This window comes from Geotrypetes seraphini, chromosome 3 (assembly GCF_902459505.1).
Source record: "Geotrypetes seraphini chromosome 3, aGeoSer1.1, whole genome shotgun sequence".
NCBI classification, from domain to species: Eukaryota; Metazoa; Chordata; class Amphibia; order Gymnophiona; family Dermophiidae; genus Geotrypetes; species Geotrypetes seraphini.
The window spans coordinates 258,706,445-258,728,707 of NC_047086.1; the positions used below are offsets into that span (position 1 = coordinate 258,706,445).

At 47.4% G+C, this 22,263-nt stretch overlaps 1 protein-coding gene across 16 annotated transcripts in view; it reads right to left on the bottom strand.

Moving 5' to 3' along the window:
• Positions 1-22,263, bottom strand: part of MAP3K4 (mitogen-activated protein kinase kinase kinase 4) — a 462,673-nt gene that overhangs the window by 419,031 nt on the left and 21,379 nt on the right. For 9 of the 16 annotated variants that reach the window (XM_033937728.1, XM_033937729.1, XM_033937738.1 and 6 more), the window contains exon 2: positions 16,050-16,271. The exons of 4 other annotated variants lie outside the window; for them this stretch is intronic. The gene's annotated coding sequence lies outside the window, so the exon portion shown is untranslated. The remainder of the gene's footprint in view (positions 1-16,049; positions 16,272-22,263) is intronic. 3 more of the 16 variants (XM_033937737.1, XM_033937731.1, XM_033937730.1) reach the window with 1 other exon arrangement.

Genomic DNA, 22,263 nt, shown 5'->3' on the forward strand with positions numbered 1-22,263 from the left:
TCCAGGTGCAGAGAGAACATCTGGCACCCTGGGATCTGAAACAGGAAATTCCAGCCCCTTGATCCTTAATATAAGAATAGCCTTACTGGATAAGACCAACGGTCCATCTAGCCCAGGGGTGTCCAATGTCGGTCCTCGAGGGCCGCAATCCAGTCGGGTTTTCAGGATTTCCCCAATGAATATGCATGAGATCTATTTGCATGCACTGCTTTCAATGCATATTCATTGGGGAAATCCTGAAAACCCGACTGGATTGCGGCCCTCGAGGACCGACATTGGACACCCCTGATCTAGCCCAATATCCCGTTATCACAGAGGCCAATCCAAGTCACAAGAACTTGGCAAAAACCCAAATAGTAGTAGCAGTCCATACCACCTATTCAGGGGAAGCAGCAACTTCTCCCATGTCTGTCTCAACAGCTGACTATGGACTTTAACTCCAGGAACTTGTCCAAATCTTTTTTAAAACCAGTTACATTAACCACTCTGGCAACGCGTTCTCCTAGTGAAAAAATGTTTCCTTCTATTGGTTTTAAAAGTATTACTCTGTAACTTCAAGTTTCCCCTAGTCTTTGTAAATCTTGATGCAAAAAAAAAAAAAAAAACGAACCCCATCCACAATCCACATGTACCCATTCTACACCAGTAAGGATTTTGTAGACTTAAATCATCTCTCTTCAGTCATCTCTTTTCCAAGCTGAAAAGCCCCAACCTCTTTAGTATTTCCTCATACAAGAAAATTTCCATCCCCTTTATTATCTTGGTCGCTCTTCTTTGAACCTTTTCTAGTGCCACTATATCTTTGAGATAAGGAAACCAGAAGTGAATGAAATGCTTTTCTTGAGTGCCGACAACCTCCCCCCCCACCCAAAAAAAAAAAAAAAGGTGTACCCCAGTATCCGGTAGCTATGATTCGGATTATTCTTCTCAATATGAATCACTTTGCATTTGTCCACATTAAATTTCATTACCATTTGGACACCCAGTCTTCCAATTTCCTAAGGTCTTCCTGAAGTTTTTCACAGTCATGCATTTTAACAACTTCGAACGGATTATTTATTTAACCCTCAGAGAAATTTAAAACATTCTTCTGGGTTCCTTGTTAACAATAAGAACATAAGGAACCCAGAAGAATTAAGTAATATGGGTAGAATAGTAAATCTAACAAAATAAATATACTGTATTTTTCACTCCATAAGACGCACCCCTAGATTTAGAGGAGGAAAACAAGAAAAAAAAAACCAAAAAACATTTTTTTTTTTTTAAACGTATCTGCCTGGCTCTGCACCTAATCCTACACTCCTTGCCAGGCTCTGTACCCTGTCCAACTGCACTGCCCTGTCACCTGCCCTCAGTACCTTTTTTATTCCCCTCTCCCTTTTTTATGGTACAACAATTTTTATTGGTTTCCAAAATAAATTACTAACAGGGCACAGCCCAAAACAGAAACAAGTCCAATACAAAACTGGAACAATAATCAACAGCAGGAACCCCCCCCCCCACCCCCTTCTAGAGCAGAGCGCAACCTCCAGTATGCAGAACAATGAAACAAAAATTTTAAAAAACACCTTTTTTATACCCCCGACCCCATCCCTTTTTAAAATACCCCCTGTCCCATCCCTCTTCAAATCTCCCCCATTGCCAGCAGTGTATCGGCCGGCAGGCGTAAGCCCTCCGCCCGCCTGGGCCCACGCCACCTCTTCCCGTCCTGTCCCGCACCTCCTTAAATGTCTCCCATTGCCTAGTGGTCCAGCGGTGTGTCAATCAGTAAGCGAGCAGAAGGCAATTGGGTCAGGACAGTTGAAGCATTTAAAACAGTGCAAGAATACTGTAATTAGATTATTAGGCCGGACATTTATTCGTGACACCTTTGTATTTAAAATTCCATTGGTTACTAATGGAATTTAGGATCAAATTTAAGATTAATGATTAATTCTGTAATGGATAATTTTTAGCTGTAGGTATTAATATTATGGTTCATTGAGATTTGATTATTTTGTTTAATTATTAGAATTGTTAATGTTGAGATGTTTGTTATGATATTTTATGAAAAAAAATTAACTTTTGTTCTTAATCTTTCCTTTTCTATTTTTAATGGAGTTCTTTTCTTGATGAATATGAAATATGTATTGTAAACCGCTTGGATCCTGTTAACCTGTTATGCGGTATATAAAGTTCTTAATAAACATAAACACCAGGCAATGGGGGAGATTTGAAGAGGTATGGGATGGGACAGGGGTGTTTTAAAAGGGGACGAGGGTGAAAAAAAGGTACTGGGGGTGTTTTTAAAAGGCCCGACCAAGGGGGGGGGGGGTAAAATTTATATCTTTGCTGCATAAGACGCACCAACATTTCCACCCACTTAAAAAAGTGTGTCTTATGGAGCGAAAAATACGGTAAATACAATAACAAGTAGAAATTAAAATAAAAAAAATTAAGGAAGTAAAATAGAGCAGAAATTTTATTCTATTTTTTTTTCAGTTTGTTTAATAACTTAAAAATTCCAGTCTGTTTATAGATCCAGGTTTCAGTCCAATAAAGCATCACATCTGCTTCATCTTTACCCATGGAAGGCCAGCAGAACAAGGAAGGATCCAAGGTAGAAGAGCAGGAAATAAATCCCCTAGAACTCCAACCCAAGTCAGAAGTGCTGGATGAAGAGGAAAGGAGTGGAAAAGGTACAGGTGGGAGGGAGGCAGGGGTAAGAAAGGTGCTGAGGGGGGGAGGCAGGGAACACGACAAGGCTATGTTGTCCCTTATCCTCACTGCCCTGTCTCTGGAGCCTCTTAATGAGAAAAACAATATAGCTACGGTCTGTGTCACGTTTTTGGCAATTCAGTTAAGGATTGGCTGGGATGCTTTAGATGAGCTGGAGTGAGCTTCGATGGAGAATCCAGTAGATGCACAATACCGGGCATTGTTCTAGGTTTCTGGCTCAGAAATATCTAAGAAAAAGAATTTAAATTAATCATTAAATTATAGAGAGAGTGTATGTTTGGGCAGACTAGATGGACCATTCAGGTCTTTATCTGCTGTCATTTACTATGTTACTATGATACAACAGGGGTATCTCTAGACCAGACCAACTATAAAATCTCCTTATATGCAAAAAGACTGTCTTCCCAACTTCACAGGCTTTGCCATCTGTCAGAAGTGCTGGCTGAGGGGAGGGGGCGCAGGGGTGAGAAAGGTTCTAGTTAGGTGGGATAAGGGTGAGAAATGCTGGTTCAGAGGCATAGGAGGAGATAGTGTAAGATGCTGCTGGAGGTGTTGGGGGGGAGGGGGAGAAGAAGAGAGATTCAATAAAAAGGTACAATAAAAGCCTGACTCTTATCACAGTATCTGCAGGCATTATGGATGTAAACTGCTTTGACTTGGCTATCAAGTTATTACAAGTGGTACAGAAATATTCAATAAAGATAAAGATTTTAAGTATGAATAAGTGCATACATGGTTTCCTTCTTCGTGGAAATTAATTCTCCTGGTTTAAGTTAAAAATGTGGGTTTTTTGGTAAAGATTATAATACAAATTAAATTCCAGTAGTTAAAACTGGAATGAGCCAGGAAAGCTTGAATTAATTGTAAATAAAACATAAGAACATACTAATTGCCGCTGCTGGGTCAGACCAATGGTCCATTTTGCTCAGCAGTCCGCTCACGCGACTAGCCTTACCTACGTACGTTCTGGTTCAGCAGGATCTTGTCTAACTTCATCTTGAATCCCTGGAGGGTGTTTTCCCATATAACAGCCTCCAGAAGAGCATTCCAGTTTTCTACCACTCTCTGGGTGAAGAAGAACTGCCTTACGTTTGTACAGAATCTATCTCCTTTTAACTTTAGAAAGTGCCCTCTTGTTCTCTCTACCTTGGAGAGGGTCTGTCTTTATCTACCAAGTCTATTCCCTTCATTATCTTGAATGTTTCAAGCATGTTCCCTCTCAGTCTCCTCTTTTCAAGGGAGAAGAGGCCCAGTTTCTCTAATCTCTCACTGTACGGCAACTCCTCCAGCCCCTTAACCATTTTATGCACTCTTCTCTGGACCCTTTAGAGTAGTACTATGTCCTTCTTCATGTACGGCGACCAGTGCTTGGTGCAGTATTCCAGGTAGGGGCGTACCATGGCCCAATACAGTGGCATGATAACCATCTCCGATCTGTTTGTGATCCCTTACTTTATCATTCCTAGCATTCTGTTCGCCCTTTTCCCTGCATTGCGCGAACGGCTTCATTGACTTGTTGGCTAGTAACATAGAAACATAGAGTATGACAGCAGAAAAGGGCCAGCGGCCCAACAAGTTTCAAGTTTAATGGTTTTTTTGATTAATCGCTTAATCATATTTCTAAGCGATGAACAGTTTAAAATTACAATTAATGGGAGACAATACAATACAAAACTATATAACAAGCTGCCCACTCAAGAACCCTCCCTCATCAAGTCCGACCTCCCTCAACGAGTCTGCCCACTCAAGAGTCCTCCCCCTCCCAAGTCTCTTTCCTAGGAAGTCTCTCCAAGTACTGCATCAGACATCCTGTATTTGTGTACAAGATTTTTGTTACCGACATGCATCACCTTACATTTATCCACGTTAAAACTCATTTGCCTTGTCGCAGCCCAATTCTCGAACGTGTTTATGTTACGTTGCAAATCTTCGCAATCCTCCTGCGTCTTCACTACTCTGAATAATTTCGTATCGTCCGCAAATTTAATCACCTCACTCGTCGTACCAATTTCCAGGTCATTTAAAAATATGTTGAAGAGCACGAGTCCAAGCACCGAGCACTGTGGCACTCCACTCGTGACTCTTTTCCAGTTCCAAGTATTGCCCATTTACCCCCACTCTCTGTTTCCTATCCGCCAGCCAGTTTTTAATCCACGTGAGTATTTCACCCTCTATTCCATGGCTTACAATTTTTCGAAGCAGCCGTTCATGCGGAATCTTGTTGAACGCCTTCTGAAAATCCAGATATACAATGTCAACCGGGTCTCCCTTTTCTATCTGCCTGTTTACTCCCTCAAAGAAGTGCAGCAAGTTCGTCAAGCAAGATCTTCCTTTGCTGAAGCCATGCTGACTGATCCTCATCAGATCAGGCCCATCAAGATGCTCAATGATGCGGTCCTTTATCAGTGCCTCTAACATCTTTCCCGGTACCGAGGTCAGACTCACTGGTCTGTAGTTTCACGGATCTCCCCTCAAACCTTTTTTGAAGATCAGCAAACATTCGCCACCTTCCAGTCTTCCGGAATCTTTCCCGATTTCATTGACAGATTGGCTATTAGTTGAAGCAGTTCAGTTATAGTCCTTTCAGTTCCTTGATGACCCTCGGATGGATACAATCCGGTCCAGGGGATTTATCATTTTTAAGCCTATCAATCTGCCTGCATACCTCTTCTAGACTGACTGTCAACCCTGTCAGTTTCCCGTCTTTGTTTCCTGTGCATAGCGTATTGGCTTCAGATATGCTGTGTATATCCTCTTCGGTAAATACAGACGCAAAAAATGTGTTCAGTTTGTTGGCAATGGCTTTGTCCTCCTTGGCTATTTTTCCTCGTAGTCTCTTTGGTCCCTCTTACCACCTTATGGCACCTGCTTTGATGTTGTTTGTGTTTTTTCCAGTTTTTATCCATTTTTGACCTTTTCCATTTCTTAAATGAAGTCTTCTTGTATCTGATCGCTTCCTTCACCACTAGTGAGCCACGCCGGTTCCTTGTTCTTTTTCCTCTTGGATCCTTGTAGATGCACGGTATATATAGAATTTGCGCCTCGATGTCTGTGTCCTTAAGAAGGGACCATGCTTGCTGTAGCGTTTTTACAGTGTTTATCCACTTCTTAATTTTCTTCCCCACCATGAGTCTCATCCCTTCATAATTCCCTTTTCGGAATTCAGTGCCATGGCCGTTTTTTGGATCGATGTTTTGCCCCTGTGTCCAGGTTGAAGTGGATCATATTGTAATCACTGCTTCCCAGCGTCCCTTCTACTTCTACACACTGCACCAGTCCTCGTACTCCATTTAGAATTAAGTCCAGAATTGCATTTCCTCTCGTATTTTCCTTGATAATTTGTTCCAGGAAGCAATCACCTACAGCATCCAGACACTTGGTCTCCCTACTGCAGCCGGAGGTGCCTAGGTTCCAGTCTATCCCCAGATAATTGAAGTTATCCATGATAACAGCGTTGCCTCCCTTGCAGTTGCGTTTAATCTCGTCCGTAATTTCTCCATCAATTTCTTCAGACTGCCCTGGGGATCGGTAGTAGATGCCGATCTTCGTTTCCGTTCCATTAGTTCCAGGAATTTTGACCCAGAGACTCTTATCTTATTTTTCATTTCCAGCGTGCTCTCTCCAGTAGACTCAATTCCCTCTTTGACCTATAGGGCAATACCCTCAACTTTTTGACCTACTCTGTCTCTGCAGTATAGCTTGTATCCCGGTAGCACAGAGTCCCAGACGTTTTCCTCGTTACACCATGTTTCTATGATGCCAATGATGTCAAGGTTATTTTTTTGTGCCATAGCTTCCAATTCCCCCATATTATTCCTTAGGCTCCTTGCATTCGTGTACATACACTTGAGTTTGCTGCCTGTTACTTTCTTGCATTTCCTTCCCTCTTGTGTCCCTTTCGATCAGTCAGGATTTCTGTCTTACCTATGATCCAGTGAGTCTTCCCTGCTATCTTCCTGCACGGTATCCTCTGGGTATACCGGTTCCCGAACCATTGACTCTTGGTGAACCGTCAGCTTTCCCCTTCTTCCAAGTTTAAAAACTTCTCAATTTCTCTCTTGATGTTGCTTGCAAGTAGCCTCGTTCTGTCTCCGCTGAGGTGGAGTCCATCCTTCCAGAATAGCTTGCTCTTCCCCCCAGAACGTCGTCCAGTTGCGCACGAAGTGGAATCCTTCTTCCTCACATCAGTGCCTCATCCATGCGTTGACTGCTTGCAGCTCCATCTGCCTCTTTTCGTCGGTCCTGGGTACCGGCAGGATCTCCGAGAAACTACCCTCTGCATTCTGGTCTTCAGCTTCTCTCCTAGCATCCGGAAATGGTCCTTCAGTCCTTCCCTGCTTTAGTTCCTGTTGCTCACGTTGTTTGTCTCCACGTGGATCACCACCGCCGTATCTTCCTCTTCCACGCTGTCAATGATCCTGTTGATGCGGCTCACTATATCTTATACCTTGGCTCCCAGTAGGCAGATCACCAGCTGATCCTGTCTTCCTCCCGCTATATGGCTGTCGACTTGTCTGATGATGGAATCCCCCACGATTGCTGTCCTCTCTATCTTCTCTTGCCTCTCTAGCCGCAGATCTGTGTCCCTGGCGTATGGCCATCTCTCCAGCCGTAGGTCCGTGTCCTCTGTGCACTTTCATCTTCCCTCATCCTGGCGTTGGCTTGCACTGGACTCGTCTTCCATGTGTTTATCCTCCAGGTGGTCCTCACTCACTGTAGGTGTATCTTGGCAGCTCCACTGATGTTGGTGATTTTCCACTGCCTCCCTGTATGCTTGAACTCTTATTTATTTGTGATCCAAATCTGGAGCCTAAAGCAAATACTGAACATAAGAATGACCATGCTGGGGGGGGGGTGTCACGTGATGAAGCAGAGTTAAGCGGCGGCTCCTAGCCCTAGCCCCATCCTTCCCGCACTCAATATAGTGCTTTTTGCCTTTCTTTTTCACTCACGAATCCCTGAATTATACCTATGTGGTGCCTCCAGAATCAGGCGTACAGAGGGCCGACCCGCGTGAGGTTTCCTTGTCATGGGACCGAGTTATGCTCATAAAAATGCCTCGACCGGTTTGGGCACAGAGGCAACACGGGGTAGACAAAATGGCGTCTACACCTTCTTCCCCGCCAAAGGTGCTTCTTCGCGAAGACGCGGTCAAAGAACTCACTAAGACAATTTCCGTTGCCATTGATGACCACTTGTCTAAGCTGCAGGCTACCTGGAGGACATACGAGACACCTTGGAACGCCTTGGGCAGCGACTCACTACGACAGAGACTCAGATAGCTGACCACGAGAACCGGCAGGTCGCTATGGAGGCGCAGCTCAGAGCAATGGAGACCCGCTGCACTACTCTACATGCCTGGCTTGAGGACCAAGAAAACAGACGGCGCCAAAACAACATCAGTCTTGTGTGTCTACCGGAGGCAATCAAGGAGGAGGATCCTAGTGGAGTGTGTTCATCGTTTGGGCCCTCATCGCGACGGAGATGGCCGACCGTGTCCTGTTATTGCCAGGATCCTCAACTTTGCAGACAAAGCTCGCTTGATGGCCCTTTATCAGAAGCGGGGCTCACTGGATTACAAGGGCGCCAAAGTTCATTTATTTAATGATTATTCTGCAGAGATTGCTGCACGGAGGCACGCCTTGGCGCCATATTGTTCTGAACTTTGCACTAAGGGCTTACGCTTTGTGGTCCAGTTCCCTGCTTGGGTGTGAATCATTGAGTGCTGAAGGGCCCAAGATGTGCGACATGCTGGAGAACCTCCAGGCCTATGTTCGAAGCTTGCCTCCAGCAGGACTGGCACCCTAGATATCTGGCAATGCTGGTGTGATTGGTCAGTCCTCTTTGCAATGGTGCCTAGACTACGAGTGAGCACTTTACATCAAAGAGAACATCAAGACAACTAGGATCACAGATGTCAAGTACACTGGGGAATCCATCTGGGTAAACCTGGCCAGAGGCGGAGAAAAATGCCTATACCTCGGTGTGGTATACAGACCTCCAAGACAATCTGAGGACAAAGACACAGAATTAATTGAAGACATTGAGAATATCACCTTACGGGGGGACGTTGTCCTGTTAGGGGACTTCAACATGCCTGATGTAGACTGGAACACATTCTCAGCAACAACTTGTAGTAGCAAGAGGATATTAACATCCATGAAGGGAGTACAGCTCAAACAAATGGTACTAGAGCCCACTAGGGCCCAGGCCATCCTGGACCTGATACTTACGAACGGGGAAAGCGTCACGGAAGTCTCGGTGGGAGAAACGCTGGCAACCAGTGACCATAACATGGTATGGTTCAACCTTAGAAAGGGCTTCCCTAGATCACAAACAAAAACGAAGGTACTCAATTTCCGGGGCACTGACTTCGCAAGCATGGGCGATTTCGTCCATCAGACGCTACAGGCTCAAGAAACAACTTACGAAGTGGAAGCTATGTGGTCAACACTGAAAAGGACACTACACGAAGCAACTATCCGCTACATAAAATCGGTAAATAAACAACAAAGAAGGAAGAAACCCCGTTGGTTCACTGATGAGGTCTCACACCTAGTCAAGGACAAGAAAAAAGCATTTCTTTCATACAAACGCACCGGGGAGAAAGAAGCTAACATTGAATACAAAACAAGGTCTGCGGCGGTAAAAACAGCAGTCAGGGAGGCCAAACTTCGAGTGGAAGAAACTCTAGCAAAGAACATTAAGAAAGGGGACAAATCCTTCTTCAGGTATATTAGTGACAGGCAGAAGAACACAAACGGGATAGTACGTCTTAGAACAGCAGATGGGATTTATGTGGAAACAGATTCCGAAAAAGCCAAACTACTGAACGATTACTTCTGCTCAGTCTTTACCAGCGAGGCACCTGGACACGGGCCACAGCTGGAAGCAAAGCCAAGCAAGGAAGACCCATTTCAGAATTTTGGGTTCTCACCAGCTGATGTTTACAGCGAACTGTCAAGACTCAAGGTGAGCAAAGCCATGGGACCAGACAAATTGCACCCACGAGTACTCAGGGAGCTGTGCGATGTCCTGGCGGAACCATTAACCATGCTCTTCAATCTCTCCCTAAGTACAGGGAGAGTCCCCCTGGACTGGAAAACAGCTAACGTCGTTCCTCTGCACAAAAAGGGTTGCAGAGCGGAGGCTGCAAATTACAGACCAGTGAGTCTCACATCAATAGTGTGTAAACTCATGGAAACATTGCTTAAATGTAAATTAGACACGATTTTGGATGAGGGGAATCTAAGGGATCCTAGTCAACATGGATTCACTAGGGGTAGGTCATGCCAATCCAATCTTATCAGCTTCTTTGATTGGGTAACAGGAAAGCTGGACTCGGGAGAGTCTCTGGACATAGTGTACTTAGATTTCAGTAAAGCTTTCGACAGCGTCCCACACCGTAGACTATTAAACAAGATGAAATCTATGGGGTTAGGTGAGACACTAATTGCATGGGTCAAAGATTGGCTGAGTGGAAGACGTCAGAGGGTGGTGGTCAACGGCACCCTCTCTGAGACATCGGAGGTGACCAGCGGAGTGCCACAAGGCTCGGTCCTGGGTCCACTCCTTTTTAACATATTCATAAGAGACTTGACCCAAGGGCTTCAGGGTAAAGTAACTCTATTCGCTGATGACGCCAAACTATGTAATATAGTAAGTGAAAGCAATCTGCAGGATAGTATGACGCAGGATCTGCTTACGTTGGAAAACTGGTCCTCGACATGGCAGCTGGGCTTCAACGCTAAGAAATGTAAGGTTATGCATCTCGGTAGCAGAAATCCATGCAAACCTTACACCTTAAATGGAGAAACACTAGCTAGGACTTCAGAAGAAAGAGACTTGGGAGTAATCATCAGTGCAGACATGAAGGCCGCCAAACAAGTAGAGAAGGCCTCATCCAAAGCAAGGCAACTTATGGGATGTATCAATAGAAGCTTCGTTAGCCGCAAATCTGAAGTCATAATGCCACTGTACAGAACCATGGTGAGACCTCATCTGGAGTACTGTGTGCAATTCTGGAGGCCACATTACCGTAAAGACGTGCTTAGAGTTGTGTCGGTTCAGCGGATGGCCACTAGGATGATCTCGGGGCTCAAGGGTCTCTCGTACGAAGAAAGACTAAACAAATTGCAGCTCTACACTCTAGAGGAGCGCAGGGAGAGGGGGGACATGATTGAGACATTTAAATACATCACGGGACGTGTCGAGGTGGAAGAAGACATCTTCTTTCTCAGGGGACCCTCGGTCACAAGGGGGCATCCATTCAAACTCAGAGGAGGGAAATTCGATAGTGACATAAGGAAGTATTTCTTCACAGAAAGGGTTGTAGATCACTGGAACAAGCTTCCAGAGCAGGTGATCAAGGCCACCAGCGTTATTGACTTTAAGAATAAATGGGATGCCCTAGTAGGATCCTTACGAGGGTCGAGTTAAGGAACTAGGTCATTAGTACTCAGACTTAATGGGGTGGGTCAGTAGAGTGGGCAGACTTGATGGGCTATAGCCCTTTTCTGCCGTCATCTTTCTATGTTTCTATGTTTCTATGTGTAGCAGCATGGAGACATGGGGGGAGTTGGACCTCCACTGCCTATTACTGACTTGGCCTCTGCAGGGGCCCGGACTTTTTGCGCTCCCTGGCCCGATGCTAGGGGGTTTACTCTATATTTGGGGGATCGGTGTGATCCCGGGGGAAGGGAATCACTTTTGGTGCTCCCGAATGTTTAGGTTTGCTCTTGCTCACTGGGGGCGCAGGTCTTGTTGCCTTTATTTTGTCTTTAGATACTTTAAATATATATACACATATATGTATAATTTTTTGGGGGGGGCCTTGGACTGTTGCTCCCCAGAGACCTGGGATGCCACTGTGCTTGGCCTGTGTTGCTGCTTACCATTATCTTTTATGGTTCTTGACTATTCTTGTGTGTTTTTGAATGATCTCTTCTGGGGAATTGTTGTGGGTGTTTTTTACCTTGATTTGGGGTGTTGGGTGGGTTAGGAGCGTGCATTCTTTGTTGGTTTTATGTGGTGGGGTGGGGAATTCTGTTGTGTTGGGTTATGAGTGTGGTGGTTAGATGGTGTGCAGGTCGAATCCAAAGGGGGGAAGGGGACTGGGGAATGACTGGGATGTTGTGGAGAGTCCTTGGGGATCAAGCTAGGAGGCGACCGGGGACCACTTAATGCCTTGGGGTTTTTAGAAATTTGATTTGTGTACCTCGCACGACTATGGCTGACTTCACTTGTATTACCTTGAATGTAGCGGGTATTAATTCCCCGCAAAGCGGACCTGTCTTTCTTGAAGAAGGAGCATGCATCTGTGGCCTTTTTACAGGAAGCTCACCTCACTAATATTGAACATCTTAAACTACCGTATTTTCGCGGATATAACGCGCGCGTTATACGTGATTTTACGTACCGCGCATACCCCTCGCGCGTTATATGGCTGAGCGCGGTATACAAAAGTTTTTAAACATAGTTCCCACCCCGCCCGACGCCCGATTCACCCCCCCAGCAGGACCGCTCGCACCCCCACCCCGAACGACCGCTCGCACGCGCTCCCACCCGCACCCGCATCCACGATCGGAGCAAGAGGGAGCCCAAGCCCTCTTGCCCGGCCGACTCCCCGACGTCCGATACATCCCCCCCCCCGGCAGGACCACTCGCACCCTCACCCCGAAGGACCGCCGACTCCCCAACAATATCGGGCCAGGAGGGAGCCCAAACCCTCCTGGCCACGGCGACCCCCTAACCCCACCCCGCACTACATTACGGGCAGGAGGGATCCCAGGCCCTCCTGCCCTCGACGCAAACCCCCCCCCCTCCAACGACCGCCCCCCCCCCCAAGAACCTCCGCCCGTCCCCCAGCCGACCCGCGACCCCCCTGGCCGACCCCCACGACACCCCCACCCGCCTTCCCCGTACCTTTGTGTAGTTGGGCCAGAAGGGAGCCCAAACCCTCCTGGCCACGGCGACCCCCTAACCCCACCCCGCACTACATTACGGGCAGGAGGGATCCCAGGCCCTCCTGCCCTCGACGCACCCCCCCCTCCCCCCCAGCCGACCCGCGACCCCCCTGGCCGACCCCCACGCCCCCCCCACCCCCCTTCCCCGTACCTTTGGAAGTTGGCCGGACAGACGGGAGCCAAACCCGCCTGTCCGGCAGGCAGCCAACGAAGGAATGAGGCCGGATTGGCCCATCCGTCCTAAAGCTCCGCCTACTGGTGGGGCCTAAGGCGCGTGGGCCAATCAGAATAGGCCCTGGAGCCTTAGGTCCCACCTGGGGGCGCGGCCTGAGACACATGGTCGGGTTTGGCCCATGTGCCTCAGGCCGCGCCCCCAGGTGGGACCTAAGGCTCCAGGGCCTATTCTGATTGGCCCACGCGCCTTAGGCCCCACCAGTAGGCGGAGCTTTAGGACGGATGGGCCAATCCGGCCTCATTCCTTCGTTGGCTCCCTGCCGGACAGGCGGGTTTGGCTCCCGTCTGTCCGGCCAACTTCCAAAGGTACGGGGAAGGGGGGTGGGGGGGTCGTGGGGGTCGGCCAGGGGGGTCGCAGGTCGGCTGGGGGGGAGGGGGGTTTGTGTCGAGGGCAGGAGGGCCTGGGATCCCTCCTGCCCGTAATGTAGTGCGGGGTGGGGTTAGGGGATCGCCGTGGCCAGGAGGGTTTGGGCTCCCTCCTGGCCCGATATTGTTGGGGAGTCGGCGGTCCTTCGGGGTGAGGGTGCGAGTGGTCCTGCCGGGGGGGGGGATGTATCGGACGTCGGGGGGGGCATCAGGCTTTCAGGATGGGGACAGACCTTCAAGGGGGGACAGGACTTCAAGGGAGGACAGTGCACGGAAGTCAGGGGGGGTGAACGGAGAGTCGGGACAGCGCACGGAAAGTCAGGGCGGGCGAAAGGAGAGTCGGGCAGCATGCGCGTTATATGCCTGAGCGCGGTATAGAAAAGTTTTTGTACATATCATCGTGATTTCTGCGCGCTATACCCCTGTGCGCGTTTTACAATGGTGCGCGTTATATCCGCGAAAATACGGTAGCCCGGGTCTGGGTGGAGGAGGTTGCCTTTTCCTCGTATACCTCTAAGCAGAGGGGAGTGGCCATACTCACTCATAAGGATGTGGTAGCCGCCTCCCATTAGTGAATCGCGTCACTACCTACTTTGCAGTTCCCCTCATTTGCATACATGGATTGGAAGAGGATCGCAGGACAGGTTAGTGAATCAGGCCGGAGGGAAATTTGGTCGCTAAGGGGTCACAAACCGATCGGTACATGATCAGTTTGCTTAGTGAATCTAGCCCTAGGATCTGACTTTCGGCGACTCCATCGACTTCTTCAGGGGAATTATGAACTTGCAAACGTGAAAACGTGTTGGCGTCTACATCAAAAAAGAAGCGCCAAAAGAAATGACAATTTTGCAAGAGGTAAAACTCTTTATAGTTTATAAATCTTTCCTTTTGGCTAAGTCTTAACAATAATATTGTAATTTATAGCTAAAGAGACATATGATCAAGAAACTGTTTGATTTTACTTTTGTGATTATGATAAACATACCAAGGGCCTCAAAACAGTACCTGGCGGCATGTGGCCCCTGGGCTGCGAGTTTAGAGACCACTGCATTAGACCTATTAGTTTATTATAACAGGAGCACTGTTGCACTTCTTGAATATCATAGATTCGCACTTTTAGCACCACAGAGAAAACCTACTCCAGTCACATTCCTTCCTTTACTGAAACCCTGGCTTGGCAGCACAAAGGATAGATAGTTTGAAGGGCAATAAGAGGAAAAGGAGCATCTTAAGAGGTGCAAATTCCCCACTTGTACCCTCTCCTGCTTTTCCAGGCATCCCAGATCCAACAACACTATACAGTAGACCCTCGATTTAATGGACTGCTCAGGGGGAAGGGGTGTCCATTAACTGCGATTGTCTGGAAAATCCGAAATGTCTCACAAGAACGTTGCTAGCGTACCACTTTATTAGAGCCTCTTCTAGCAAAGATTCTTATACCATTTTAATATTTTTTCTTGACCAATTAGAATCTACATCACTGGACAAAACAAATGGTTTTCAGCTTTTGCTTTGCGAATGTCTGAAACCATTTGTTTTTTGACACCATATTCTTCACAAACTCGTGCCACAGATACACCCGATTTCAACTTCTTGATGAGATCCAATTTTTAATACTCGAGTTTGTGCGTATTTGTTTTTTTATCCATGACTGTGCTCTTTGCTTAATTTGCTGCTGGAAATTGATCTTTCTGTTTTAGAGGCAACGTGCATGCCTGAACTTCAATTCTCAGAAGTACCCGATGCCGAATATTTTGTCCGTTAAAATCCTAAATCCTGATAAATGAGGTCCGGATAATCGAGGGTTTACTGTATAGCACTAAGTAGGTAGCTTATTTATATCCACCTCTCTCTGCAAGAGCAGACAACAGTAAGTGCAGAATCAGTCCAGGCTGGTTACACCTTTCTGACAAGACAATGCATTTAAAGAAGCGACACACCCAATTGCAAACACTTTCAACTGTGCTTCAGCAGGTGACACTGAAGACAGTGGATAGAGGTATACCTGAACACATTTTGGGAGTAAACCTACCATTAAGTGATCTGCCTACAGACTGTCTCAATGCCTTAAAATCTCATAACCTTGCTTCTGGGTTTAGTACACCTGCCCTGCCCAGGGTTCCCAAATTTATCATTAAACTCTAACCAGCTTAAATACTATCAGAAGTCTTACTCTACAAATCAAATGAGAAACAACTCAGTTGTTGAATTAAATGTACTGGTACGCAAAATACGCAATATTTTGGCATTTCAAAACATGTCATATTCCAAAACCCATAGATCATTTACCAGGCAATTTATAACACCGACTGTGCAACACTATAAAAACAGAAAATACAGTAATATTTTATTTATCTGAGGAATTTGATTTTAATAGCAACCGTGAATATTAAGTCCCACAAGAGTTAAGTCATCAGAAGCATCTCCTTGCCAATGACCAAGGGAAGTCCTTATTTCCCTGTGCATTTCAGCTTTAGCCTCTGATTTTTTTCTGCATCTGTTCATATTTTTGACCATGTTCAAACGGATCAAATGATATTGCAGTTCTTTCATTTGAGGTGAGCTGTATAAGTAACACAATTCAATAACTTTAAAAAAATAAAAATAAAAATTTAGAAAAGCAAGGCATAATGGAGGACTCAAGGGACTTTTCAACATATATGGAGAATTTGTTCTGAAGTAAAGAGAATTTGGGATGAGGTCCCTACAATGCTTAAGGAAATAATGGTCTTCACTATTGCCAAAACAATAAAAATTATGTCCTACCTGTTAATTTTCTTTCCTTTAGATGCAAAAGATGAATCCAGAGACTAGTGGATAGCACACATCTACCAGCAGGTGGAGATAGAGAATTAATTTGCAGGTGTATATCTTGGATGGAGTACCTCTTGCCAGCCAATGTCCAAGCATCCGAACAATGCAGTTTGCAACTCTGCCAACTTCTTTCCCATAAGTAAAATAATTCTGACCCCAACCACGAGACAGTACCTGCGAAAAAAAATAAATCCATTAACAATATCTATCGGGTGGGGCTCTGGATTCATCTGCTGCGTCTAAACGAAAGAAAATTAATAAGTAGGACATAATGTTTTATTACTTAGTGCTGTCAGCAGATGAATCTAGACTAGTGGGATGTAGCAAAGCAACCTCAACTCCGGCGGGGCGAACATGCCGCCTCTGCGAGCACTGTAACACCTAAAGACGCCTCCGTGTGCTCCGCCACATCCAAGTGGTAATGCCTAGAGAATGTGTTGGACGACAACTAAGTGGCTGTCCTACAAATCTCTTCCAGGGAAAATCCCCTGGACTCCACCCAAGACGTAGCCATCGCTCTCATTGAATGAACATGCAGAGCCACCAGCACCCGCTTACCTGCTAATAAATAAGCAGAAGAAATAGCCTCTCGGACCCACTGAGCCACAAAGCCTTAGAAGCCGTCAAACCCTTTCTAGGGCTCAAAAAGAGCACAAAGCGGTAATCCAAATGTCAAAAGTCATTAGTAACTTGAAGATAGTGCAAGAGCATTCTCTGTATATCGAGCAAATGTAAGGCAGGAAACCTCTACCCCCAATCCTCTTTCCTGAAGGATGGTAGAAAGAGGACCTGATTGACATGAAAAGGAGACACCACCTTTGGAAGAAAGGAAGGAACCATACGAATCTAAACTCCGGCCTCTAAAAACCCTGCAGGATAAAGCCTGCAATTCAGAAACCCGCGTGACCGAAGCCAGGGCCAACAGAAAAATTGCCTTTAAGGTAACATCCTTGAGTGTGACGTATCCAAAGGCTCGAAAGTTGCCCCTTGCAAACCTTTAAGGACCACCTTCAGACTCCAATCCGGACATGGCCTCCGCAAAGGGGGCCAAATGCGGTTAACCCTCTTAAGGAACCTTATAGGGTGAGACCCTAAGGATAAACCATACATCTTCCCTCTATAACAGGCAATAGCTGTTACCTGTACTCAAATGGAATTGCAGGCTAACCCTTTAACAACCCCTTCTTGCAGGAAGGAAAGAAGCCGAGAGAGGGAAGTCTGAAAAGGAAGAAACCCTAATTGAATGCACCAAGCTTCAAACACCCGCCAGATCCTAGCATAAGTCGTAGAGGTAGACTTCTTCTTTGCCTGCAGTAAAGATAGCCTTCTCAGAATACCCCCTCCACTGCAGCCTCAACTGTTCAATAGCCAGGCCGTAAGACCACAGTGGAAGGGAGCTTCCCCCAGACCCTAGGGACGCAGACGGGTGTCCCCCGCCACCAAGGCAGAGTGACCGGTGACCCCTGAGGAATCACACCTGAGGGCTGCTGACAATCCTTAAATAGCCACCCCGCTGCGCCGGAGCCAGGAACTGGATGAAACTATACTCGCCCTCTCACCATCCGGAGAGGAACACTCTCCACAGATGCCATGGGGCTCTGGGAGGACCCCACTTCCCGAGCTTGCTCCCTGAGCCTGTGGGGGAGCTGGGGAACTTGCTGCAAAGGAATGCAAGGACTCACCATCTGGAGTACCCATCTCCTAGGGAACCAAAGGACCCCCTGGTGGGCCCACAACACCCCGGAAGAGAGCCCCAGGCCCTTCAGACAGTAAGGAACCAGAACTCCCGGCCCTAAGGCTCACCACAGGGATGCCCAGAAAGAATCTGCACCTGGAAAAAAAGCAATCTCAACTGTGACCTTCGCTCTCTACACAGAAGACCTCTGAGCCTTATGGAAGCTTGGCCCATTCCGCCAGCAATGAAGCCAGACACCCCTTCATTCACTTGGTGGAATGAGCCAAAACCCTGTCATTGTGGAGGGTGTGAAGACTGAGGAGGATCCACCCTCAAGGCCGAGGATTTGGCAGGGCGAGAAGGTCGCCACTGCGTAACCCTGGACCTGGCACTATAAGCTGTGAAATAGGAGGCCCTATATGCTGATTTTCCCGAGCTATACCTCCTGGTATCCCAAAAACGCAGCCTAGATGAGCGAGACCTAGGTGCTCCTCTGGACCTATCCTCTGGCAACCTTTGAGACTTAGTCTCCAAAATCCTTCAGCAATTTTTCCAAATCCTCCCCAAACAGCAATCTGCCCCTAAAGGGAAGACACAGCAGGCAAAATTTGGAGGCGGCGTCTGCTGCCCAATGCCGCAGCCATAGGTGCCGCCTAGAAACTACTGCCAGAGCCATCTGCTTAGCTGAAGCTCTAATCGTATCATACAAGAAATCCGCCAGATACGCCAGCCACATCCGGAAAATCTGGGGGCAGAGCCCCACCGGCCTCTACCACCCCATCAGTAAATAACTGGATCCACTGAAGACAGGCACATGCTGCATAAGAACTGCAGATCACCACCTGTAGAGTCAGGGCTGCCACATCAAATGAAGACCTTAAACTAAACTAAAACTAAACTAAACTAAACCTTGGGTTTATATACCGCACCATCTCCACGAATGCGGAGCTCGGCACGGTTTACAGGAAGAAGGATGAGAGAGGAACTACAGTGGAGAGATTAAAGAGTTAGGTGTAAAGGGGGAAGGTGAGAGGCCTAAGAGGGGGGAAGTGTTACAGTTTTGAGAATAGCCAGGTTTTTAGATGTTTGCGGAAGAGTTGGAGGGAGCTTGAGGTTCGGAGAGGGGAGGTGAGGTTAGGTTATTCCAGATCTCAGTGATTCTAAAGGGGAGGGATGACCCAAGTTTGCCTACATGGGAAATACCTTTTATGGAAGGGAAGGATAGTTTAAAAATTTGGGAGGATCTGGAGGAAGTAGGGGTTGGGGAGTTCCAGGATAGAGGGATAACGGCAGGAAGGATGCCATGTAGGATCTTGTAGGCCAGGCACGCACATTTGAAGTGGATCCTGGGGATTACTGGGAGCCAATGGAGCTTAGACAGGAGTGGTGAGACGTGATCAAATTTGCTTTTCGCGAAAACAAGCTTAGCTGCGGCGTTCTGAATCCGCTGAAGTCTGTGGAGGCTTTTCTTGGTTAGGCTGAGGTAGATAGAATTGCAATAATCCAATCTGGAGAGGATGATGGATTGTACTAGGACTGCGAAGTGTTTTTGGTGAAAATAGGGTCTGACTTTCCTTAGCATGTGAAGGCTGAAGAAGCATTTCTTCACCAGGGAATGGAGATGTTTGTTGAAGGATAGAGAAGAGTCTAAGGTGACACCCAGAACTTTGCTTGAGAACTCGAGCTGTAATGGGGGGCCGGAGGACAATGGGATGGAGGAAGGTAGATGGTCTAATTTTGGGCCGAGCCAAAGGAGTTTTGTTTTGGACTCGTTTAGTTTCATATGCATTGTGAATGCCCAGGATTGGAGGTTCTTTATGCATGAGGATATGTTCGTGGAGAGATTAGTGAGGTTCGAGTCGGTCTCAAGGAGGACGAGGATGTCATCAGCGTAAGTGTAAAGAGTTTCAAGGGGGGATAGTTGGAGTAGTTTCAGGGATGACATGTAAATGTTAAAGAGGATTGGGGAGAGGGGTGAGCCTTGTGGGACACCACAAGTCGGGGTCCAGGGGGAGGATGAGGTGCCGCTCATGTTAACCATGTAAGAGCGGGAGCGCAAGAATTTGGAGAACCAATCAAGAACTATGGAGCTAATGCCTATCTCGGAGAGTTGGAAAATTAGAATGTCGTGGTGGACAACGTCAAAAGCTGCGGAGAGGTCGAATTGTAGAAGGACAGCAAACTTGTTACGAGAATGCAGTTGCTGAACCTTAGAGATTAGAGAGGCCAATAGGGATTCAGTGCAGAAGTTGGGTCTGAAGCCATATTGGTAAGGTAAGAGGATGGAGAATCTTTCTAAGTAGGAAGAGAGCTGGGTAGATATGATAGACTCGAGCAGTTTGGTGAGGAGAGGGATATTTGCTATTGGACGGTAGTTGGATGGTATGGAGGGGTCTAGGTCAGCTTTTTTCAGTAAAGGGGTCAATGCGATGTGTCCCATTTCAGTGGAGAATAGGCCTGATAATAGGGCAGAATTTATGAGTTTGGTAAGAGATGTGATGGCCTGTGCAGGGGTTTTCTCAAATAGGTAGGAGGGAAATGGGTCCAGGATGCAGTTGCATGATTTTAACTTAGAGGCAGAGTTTAAGGGTCTGAGAATCAGATATGAGCTCGATGACAGTCCAGGATCTGTCGGCAGGGATGGGGTTGAGAGCAGCTAGGGTGGGGTTGGGTTCGGGGGGCACCAGAGAATTGTAGGAGATTGCGGGCGGGAAGGAGCGCCTTAAGGTAGAGATCTTATCGTTGAAGAATTTTGCTAGGACCTCGGCTGAAGGAGATGAGGGAAGAAGGGTGGAGTCATTTTTAGTGGTTAGGGAGCGCCAAATGTTGAACAATGTGCCATTCTGGTTTTTGGATTTGGAGATCTTGTCTCCATAGAAGTTCTTCCTTGCTTTTTTTTAATATTGAGTTGTAGAGTTTGATAATGACTCTCCAGGCCTGTCTGTCAGATGAGGATTTGGATTTTTTCCATTTTCGCTCTAAGGCTCGACATTTTTGTTTCAGGTCTCTATGGAGTGGAAGGTACCAAGGGGCTTTATGGGGATAGGTGATGGATTTAGTGGTTTGGGGGGCGAGGGAGTGGTAGGTGGACTTGGAAAGGGCGATCCAGTTGTGCCAATTGTTTTCAGAGTCTGCAAGCTTGGGAATGGAGGGGAGGAGGTTGAGGAATTTGGTCCAGAACAGATCGCTCAAAATTTTTTTCCGGAAGGTAATAGAATTGGGGGATCGGGGTGGGGATCCGAGATGAGACATGAAGATGGGGAGGCAGAAGGCCCCTAGGAGATGGTATGACCACGGGATGTGTTCCCAACGGGTGTCTTCGGCAGACGTTTTATAAGCGGTGAGGTCGAGGAACTGGATGAGGTCTAGGGTGTGCCCTTTTTCATGGGTAGGAGCGGATGTGGGGGGGAGAAACCTAGGGAGACTATCTTCCTATCCTGAGGGTCTTTCAGAGTAACACCTCCCTCAATTGGCAGAGTAGTCTTCCTAGTAACTGCCGCTACTAAGGCATCCACCTTAGGCAGCTTAAACTTATCCTGCTCCTCAAGTGCTACCGGATACAATAAACACCTAGTCCGTGCCACCTTGAGGCCAGACTCGGGCATAGTCCATTATTCAGAAATCAACCCCTGCATGACTTCATACACAGGAAAAGTCTTAGGCGGCCGCCTAGTGCTCGCCATAAGGGGATTGAATATCGTCCCCCCCCCTCTCTGTATCTGGCAGGGAAATGTGCAGATATTCCATAACTTTAGAAATGAAGATCGCCAGTTTCTCCATATAAAACAGGCGTAGTGCTGAGGGATCATTCCTACCAGCCTCTTCTACATCTATGTCCAGCACCCCGGCCTCCTCCCTCCCCCCCCCCCCCCGAACAGAGGTAGACGACTCTCTGGGTAGGCCAAATCCTCGACCTTGGGCACCCTATGCCTCTTGGCCCCTTTGAGACCCAATTGTGGCTGAAAAGCCACTCCCTGGGCTAGGCCACCCTCACAGAACCCCCTTCCTCCGTCCAGGCTTGTCTTCTGCTGTGAAAACACCTTGTGCAGCAGAAGCACAAACTCCAGCGAGAGGGAACCAAAGGCCGCAAGTCCTTCTGGTGCCTCCGCTCTCGGCGGTAGCACGTCTCCTGCTGCCGCAGCTGATGTGCTCAGCCACATCTCCAAAGCCGTGGCCAAATCCGGTTCTGCCTTCTTCTCCCTGAGCACGTCTCTGGCACGGGGAGGAGGCACACCTTCCAGTGCAAAAACAGCTGCTGCAGCGTCTCCTGTGCACCCGGCTGAACACAGCCCCGAAACAGAGCGGTGCTTCCCGCACCGCGAACAACGCTTCACAGCCTCCACTGCCATGTCTTACCCCTCCTGGTAGGGAAATACAGGGGAACTCGTATGCTCCTGTCCCGAAAGGCCCACTCCAGCACAAAGCCCCAACGCTGTGCCGGCAAACCTGGTCCAAAGCCTAAATGGCAGGGTTTGGGGGGGTTTTCTTATG